Source organism: Quercus robur, chromosome 5 (genome assembly GCF_932294415.1).
Source record: "Quercus robur chromosome 5, dhQueRobu3.1, whole genome shotgun sequence".
NCBI lineage: Eukaryota > Viridiplantae > Streptophyta > Magnoliopsida > Fagales > Fagaceae > Quercus > Quercus robur.
In genome coordinates this window covers 65,115,982-65,124,377 of record NC_065538.1, presented here as the reverse complement: position 1 = coordinate 65,124,377, position 8,396 = coordinate 65,115,982, and the positions used below count along the sequence as shown (strand labels likewise).

General features: G+C 33.7%; 1 long non-coding RNA gene across 1 annotated transcript; it reads right to left on the bottom strand.

Moving 5' to 3' along the window:
* Window positions 1-285: 285 nt before the first annotated feature.
* Window positions 286-5,686, bottom strand: LOC126726695 (uncharacterized). The gene is made up of 2 exons (XR_007656042.1): window positions 5,512-5,686; window positions 286-593 (listed from the first exon to the last, which is right to left on the bottom strand). It is a non-coding gene; the product is annotated as an uncharacterized LOC126726695 (long non-coding RNA).
* Between the last annotated feature and the right edge of the window lie 2,710 nt (window positions 5,687-8,396).

Genomic DNA, 8,396 nt, shown 5'->3' with positions numbered 1-8,396 from the left:
AAAACGTCACTATAGGGATTAAAAACGCCACTATAGGGCTCCTTGAATATGGGGCGACAGTGGATTAAAAAAACATGGTACTCGACCTCACCAAGCTCGAGTACCCAAAAAAGTGGTACATTGCTATATAGTTTGGAAACAGTGTTTCTGGGCAAATTATTTTGAAAATTGATGGTAATGGGCCATTTTTGCCATGAATTACATCAAAATACAGTAGTAAGTAGTCTCATAAAAACTTTAAAAAATTAATTAAAAACAAAATAATATTGCAAGGAATGCACCAACTAGCAAAATTTTAGACTATGTAAAGATGAAGTCTCTACTTTCATATATACAAAGTCATTCTATCACTTTAACACCACAAAAATACTCTTAACTCCATATACTGTTAGACAATTTTTTTTCCAAAAAATAAAAACAAATAAATTGAATAGTTACTTCATAATTCAATAAAAATATCCTTAATGTGCAACATAATAATTCCATACATTCTAAAAGAAAACATCATAGAGAAATTTTGGATTTCATCTTACTTTTGTTGTTGAGTTTGAGCTATTTGTCTTAAAGCTTTCCTCTTTGTATCCTTGCACTTCCTGCAACATGCATATTAATCCAATTGAAATCCCTTTCATGGTATAGAGCAATGCAGACTGCAGGGTGTTTTACTCTTGTTGGGTTACATTTCTTTACACCTAATATCATTTAAATAACACCTATTTATTTCTTTTCAAATGTCACAAACAAATTATTGGGCATGCCTAAATATTTTTTGGCTATCACTATGCTAGCCCACAACCTTTCTCCTTTCTATCACAAAATTGGGCTACGAATGCAAAACAGTATAGGACCTAATATTTTCTCGTAAAGCCTGAATTATTTATCGAGCAAGATAAAATCTAATCCTTTCTAAAGCCCAAGAATTTTATACTTGGCAAATATTCAAAAAAAAAAAAAAAAAAAAAAACCACGATTCAAATTCATGGCGATACTATTTTTCCAATGGGATTCAACCCCATGATCAAAGCCTATGATTCAAACCTGAGGCGAATTATTCGTCAAAAAGCCCAGTTCCCACTAGCAAGATCAAAAGCCCAATTTTCATTGACAATATCAAAAGTCCAGTTCTCGCTAGCAATATCAAAAACCCAATTTATGTTGGCACTATTTTATCAAAAAGCCCAAGATTATTAATGCTTGGCAAAGAAAAAATATCATGGTATAATTATTGCTTAAATTTTACTATGGCAAAAACCATGGCAATCGTCTTAGAAAAGCTCATAGGGAGTTATCTTGAAGATTATGTTCTCATATTATAAACCCATAAAACACATGGTCATCATTTGCATCGCAACGTCCATAATATATACCTTCAATACTCATGGTAAATATTCAATCCCACAAGCTTATCATTTAAATTATGATGCGATTATTAGAAACCATCAACATTATTTATGATAGGAAATTCATCATAGTAAATGTTATTTACAAAGGTATTTTGAAACTTGTCCTACCATTTCAAACATTACAACTAATTGCCCAAAGGCCCATTGCAAGTATCTATGAAAAACCCAAAAATATTTACTAATAAAAGTCCATGAGTAATGAAAACCCATGGCAACATGTGTTGTTGATGTCCATTTTGTAGGATACACACAACCCAGCCCAAAGGAACCAGCCCATGTGAGCAAGCCTAATCCAAAAGATCCCAGTAAGAGGCAGAGGATTGAAAATGGACAACCAACCCTTGTTTATCCGCACCAAAGTACAGTTGGAGGCCCCTATAAGAGAACCAAGTCTTTGAGGATGAACTAGAGGCTATCTCATCAGCTTTCTATCACTCTCTACCTGATGTGAACAGTGCCCAAGGGTTATGATATCAGCTGAAGTCTAAAGGGTGATGGAACTCCATCATCTTCCTCAAGACTGTACCTCTAGCAGAATGGAAGCTGAAACCAAGTTATCCAAACCTCAACAAATTGATGTTGTAAATGTCAAAAGGTTCAAGACATGATTCATGTGCCAAGCCCATGAATCCTAAAGGGGAAAAATTGGAAACATGTGGTTTGGAAAGCATAAAGGGATCTCCAACAGAATCCCCTGAAGTGGACTTAGAGTTTGACACCTGGCTTGGGGTGTTGAATCCTACTTCTTGGGGTCCAAATCTCAGTTGCAACATTATGATTCGTTCTTGGTACATGCCTTAATCCCATTGGTTAAACTTAGCCTTAGAAATCCTGGCATTTAATGTAAAACACTCCAAAATCCCATCATGTGTCATATATTACCCAAAAAAGCAAAGCAGCCCCTAAAGTAAATCTCCTACATCTGGCCAAATCCTAGGAAGATTAACCTTGATTCCTTGCCTCTAATCAGCCCTATGTTTTTTTTGGATTCTTGTTAATTAATACTTCTCTAAAACTTCATTATAAAAACATAAGCACCTCAGCCCACAAACACACAGCTACTCCCACTGAAACTCTTGATTTGTTTGCCATTTTGCTTGTGGTTTAGCTCTCTTTAAGCTCACCACTCATCCCCCTTAAACTACACTCACCTAACCTCAAATATTCTTTTCCCCCCTTTACACAATCACAACTCATAAATGTCTCCCAATTAGTCACAAACAGCCCACTACTCACTAAAGCCTTAACCTCAGTATTAATCCTATCCCACTCACTCAAAACAACCCACATTACCTCATTCATGCCTTATGAACACACACTCGCCAAAATTTTAGTTTAATACTTACTACACTAAGCTGGGATCCCTCTCGCCTTTCACACCATACCAATTAATCCTTTTCTTCTTCCCATGGAACCTTTAATTTTTACTTTTTGTTTTACTGCTGAAGGATATAATGTACTTGTAACAATTGAACTCTTCCTTCACATTGATGTAATGATGGCCGAAAGTACAATAAATTCCCCTGACTGAGACATACAAGGACCCCCAGGAGTTAACACTTTCCTAAATTTATTTAATCATTGACTGCTGGACTGTGTAATTTCACCCGTACCGTTGAAGAATTTATTTTTCTGGACTTAAGTGTAATTTCACCCTTACCGCTGGAGAATTTATTTCCCTTTTACTATCAAAATAGGACCACTAACGTATTAATTAAGTATTGTAAAGTATTTTCATTGGACTTTTGTTGCTGTTTTTTCAAGTGCAGCCTTTGTTTTTGGCTTGGATAGGCTTGTCATCACACCAAAAGCCTTTGGGTACCATCTCAAGAGCCCATAGTCCAGTTTCGGCTTGGCTTCCGAACATTTTATTCAGAGGCATCAATTTCTCCCTCAACAACTCTTTACTATCTACCTAATTCTTTATAATTTTTTTTAATTGGTTTGGACATCAATCATTGAACTATTAAGAAAGATATTTGTAGTTACATATCTTTAAGTTAATCAAACCCAAAAACAACTCTATTGTAAGCATCGTACTGCTATCAAATGTTAAAACACAAATGTAACACACACACACACATCTAACTCCATCTAGAGCTTTGGTGTGATTCCTAATTGACCAAGCCATCTGTTAAATCTAACGCATTGTTAATATAATTATGCATGCCAATTTTTAATTCAATTACCTATCTGTTGCTATCCTATCTTTGTAGCTCTTTGAATCAACCTTTTATTCTCTATCCAAATAATAAATCATCCTTTTATTAGTGTGATTTATTGGCCACCTTAAAATCCTAAAATTTTTAGTAAAAAATGGAGTGATAAAAAGAATAAGAATTTTCATTTTTTTTTTTTGGGGTTTTGCATTGTATTTCCTAATATGGTTCATTTGAAATTTTCCTTTATTTCCTAGTAGAGTTCATTTGAAATTTTCCTTTAATTTTTGAGAAAATAAAATAAATCAATTTTTTTTTATATGATTCATTTTTTCCCCCCTTGAATTGTTTATGATTATTTATTAGTTTTTTTTTTCTTTATATGTGTTTATTAATTTGATATGGCAAATAAATGAGGATGCTTATGTAGACCTTTTACCATAAAAAAAAGGGTCAAGATTAATAGACAATTATTTTTAAAAATCTTTACTCAATTTGATATAATTCTCACTCTTATGGATAACCGTTCAATTCCTATGTAAATAATTTTTTTTTTCTCTATTAAATCTACTTATAATTTTTTAAATAATTTTTTCTTTAATCAAAATTTCCATTTATTCATTATATGATTAGTTATTCCATTCTAACCTTTTGTCTTTCTTAAAGTAATCATTTTTATTCTCATATAGAGTTAAAATCTCCTTTATAAGTTAAAAAATTCTGATTTAATTTGTTAAAATAATTAATTAAATTATTTTATTAAAATAAATTGTTTAATTTTACATATACTTTTCTATGAAAGCAGAACAATATTATATATATTGTTCTAATATATATGTGTATATATATATATATATATATATATATATATTATAGAAAGGATGGATTTTTAATTTTTAATAAGCCATAAGCCACCACTGGGTGCCCCCAAAGACTTGGACAAATTACGTAGCAAATAATAATAATAATAATAATAATAATTAGTAAAATAAACAATTCTTTTTGAATAATACATCCATAGGAGTTTCTAGTTTTACGTTTTTATCTTAATCAAACATGCAAAATGCTATGTGCTTGGTTTAAACAAAATTGATAGATAATAAAATTGTGCCTCATATCCAAATCTGAGCAACAAAGGATGGGTCTCAAATTGTTAATCAAAAATTTAGTTTAAGGTCTGATGGCAATGGCAGTAACACAATAAACCATAGAGTTGTCACTACTATTAATCTGTTTTCTCATTCAGTCTCACACATAAAAAGGGTGAGGCAAACACACTAGTGATAATTCATTACCTAATCCAATAAACAAAGGGAAATAGAAAGAACATCAATATGCTGCTGGCAGTGGTGGTGATTGTAAGAAATAAAAAAATAAAAAAAAAACCCCACAAACCATGCCATTTCGGAGTGGGAAATGCCCTTGAAAGTCCAATAATAACTTGAGCAACTCATGGTAAAGCAAGTTATAACTGTCAATTAGAGGCAGTAATCGTTGCATTAACTGGTTTAGTGGGTAATAGGGTTGTATTTTTTGTGGAGGCCTTGATAGAAAATGAATGTTCAAATAGTGTGTAAAACCATGGTTTTGAAATCCGGACCAGATCATATGGTCCGATCCGGTTAACCGGAAACCGTCTACTAGAAGAGTTCTTTTACTTTCAAAACCCGCTCTACACAAAAATTCAGTGAACCGTGCAAACCGAGGTCGAACCACCCGGGTTTGAGAACCGTGACTGGGTCTCACAGTTCATACCAAAGCTTCAAAAAGACCAAAAAAAGAAAAAAAAAAAAAAAAAAAACGAGTTCATCAGTTCATCACCGGTGAAATTGAGTTGTTTTGCCACTTTGTTTTCTGTCTTTTTATCTCTCATTCTCAACCCCAAATTTGAAATTGCAATCCCAAAACACACTAATAGATCCACATAAAATGAAATGAAAAGCACAAACCTTTTTTTCTTCTTCCTCATCTGCATTTTCCTTCTTCCTCTTTTCCGTTTTGCGCCTTCTTTCTTCTTCTATCACCAGACACAAGTCACTAGCCAAGTTTTTTTTTTTCTTTTTCAATGAGTGTCTATCACTTTGGCATTGGTTGGCAGGCACTACCCTTTCTCCATGTGAAGAGTTTGACATGTGGCTACCTCTCCATCTTTCATTTGATTTGTAATTTTTTTTAAACTTATTTGATTTGATTGCTTCTACATACGATAAAATCCCATCAATTCCCACAAATTTACTTACTGCCTTTGTACTGTCAATGTAAATGTAACTGTAGATTAAAAAATGCACAAAACACATTGCATATATTCCTAAAGTGTACAATATTATACATATTTACATGAAAGTGTACAATATTGTAAGTATTTATTTAATTTACAATGCAAAATCTTGCTTTGATAGTATATTATGAATAAATATTTTTTTTTTCTTTTAATTATTATTATTTTGTTTAACAATTGATAATATAGTGTTAATTTTTGAAACATTATAATAAAAGTTGTGATATGAAAAAAACATTTGAAAGATGATCTTTATATTTATTTGGTTTATTTTAGTTAAATTTTCTATTTATACTAATTTAATATATTTATTTATATTAAATTAATTATGACATCATCATGGTTCAACCTCGGTTCGACCTCAAAAATCTTGAACCTCCCCCTTTTACGGTTCAATGAACGGTCCTAGTCTGTCACTCCCATTAATCTGTTTTCCCATTCAGTCTCACACATAATAAAGGTGAGGCAAACACACTAGTGATAATTTGTTACCTAATCCAATAAACAAAGGGAAATAGAAAGAACATCAATATGCTGCTAGCAGTGGTGGTGATTGTAAAAAAAAATAAAAATAAAAATAAACCCACAAACCATGCCATTTCAGAGTGGGGAATGCCCTTGAAAGTCTAATAATAACTTGAGCAACTCATGGTAAAGCAAGTTATATCTAAGGCGGTAATTGTCCCATTAATTGGTTTAGTGGGTAATAGGGTTGTATTTTTGTGGAGGCCTCAATAGAAAATGAATTTTCAAATAGTGTGTAAAACACCTTAAACGTTTAGACCCCCAAAATACAAATTACCAATTCAAGCTTATATTCAAACAATGTATGTGTGGAATATGAACATAAACTAAATTAGAATTGATAAAACAATCTAAACCAAATAAAATCACAACCATAGCAGAAATTAAATGGCAAAGATTAAGGGAAGAGAGATGCAAACACAAAGACAACACAGCGATGCGCTATTGAAGAGGAAACTGAAGTCCTCGGTGTAAAACCTCTCCGCTGCCCTCCAGGCGGTCAATAATCCACTAGAGAATGAGGTTGTGATACATGAATTGCAGAAGACCTTCCAAAACTAATCTATCCAGTGCACCTAAGTCCTCCAAGCTTCTTACTCCAACGAGATTACTGAATGTTCAAATACTGTGTAAAACACCTTGAATATTTAAACCCCCAAATTACAAATTACCAATTCAAGCTTATTATCAAACAATGTATGTGCGGAATATAAACATAAACTTAAAATAGAATTGATAAAACAATCTAAATCAAATAAAATCACATCCACAGCAGAAATTAAATGGCAAAGATTAAGGGAAGAGAGATGCAAACACAAAGACAACACAACGATGTGTTATCAAAGAGGAAACTGAAGTCCTCGGTGTAAAACCTCTCCGTTGCCCTCCAAGTGGCCAATAATCCACTAGAGAATGAAGTTGGGATACATGAACAATGGAAGACCCTCCAAGCCTAATCTACCCAGTGTACCTAAGCCCTTCAAGCTTCTTGCTCCAACGAGGTTACGCTGAACCTTTGCTTCTCTAGCTTACCGGATTCCACTATAGCCCATAGCATCAACCAATATCAATTAGTCCCTTCCTAACTGCTTCCCAAGCACCAAACAACCTGCTCACAGATATGGGTATGGTGAGAAAAGGTTTTGGCTAATGTACCTCTCAAGGATGTAACAATGGAGAGGGAGAGAGTAGAGGAATTTGGAGAATCAAAGGATGAAGATTGTAGATGAGTCAATCTTGTTTTTCTCTAGGGTTTTTTTCTCAAAATTCTCTCTAGAAGCTCTCTACAATACGTGGGTATAAAGGATATTTATACTGGTGTGTGTTTGGAATGCGAAAGGTTAGTTTTTCCCAAACATAGTGGGCTAGTGACTGGACTGAGTCGCGAGTTCAAGTCGTGAGCTAACTGCCTGGCCAACCTAGGACTTTTGTCCTGTAGTGCAACAGTTGGCGTGACTCTTCAGCTCCTCTACATGCTTCACACATGTGCCACTTTTGGCGACGTGACAATCGCGAGCCAGTTGCGAGATCCAGTCGCGAGTCCCTGTAGAATGCACACTTCTGAGTTTTTCTTCACACTTTCTCACACACTACCCTTACATGATTCCCACCTAAATATAGGATTTCTAAATGCTGAATTACAAGCAAATTGGCACAGAATAAAGCCAACAAAATGGTTGATTAAATTCAACCTTACAATCTCCCCATTTGGCTTTTCCATGACAAAACCCTAAAACAAACTCTAGACTTAACATGTGAGTTGGGAACAGTTGAACAAAACTCACTCACACCTAACTCTAAAATCTGTGTAGCTGTTGAACCAAAAGTACAAGTATCTCCTGAAAAACAACAACAAAATATGATCATTATATGCAGAAAACTTGTAATACGTATGGAGCAAGCACAACGAGATCAAGTAAAATGAAATTAAGTAGTAAACCATGGCTTGACCAAAAAACGAACAATCACTATAAATAGTGACCACAATGCTCATTCACACAAGGAATAAACATCCGGACTTGCAAGCTAATA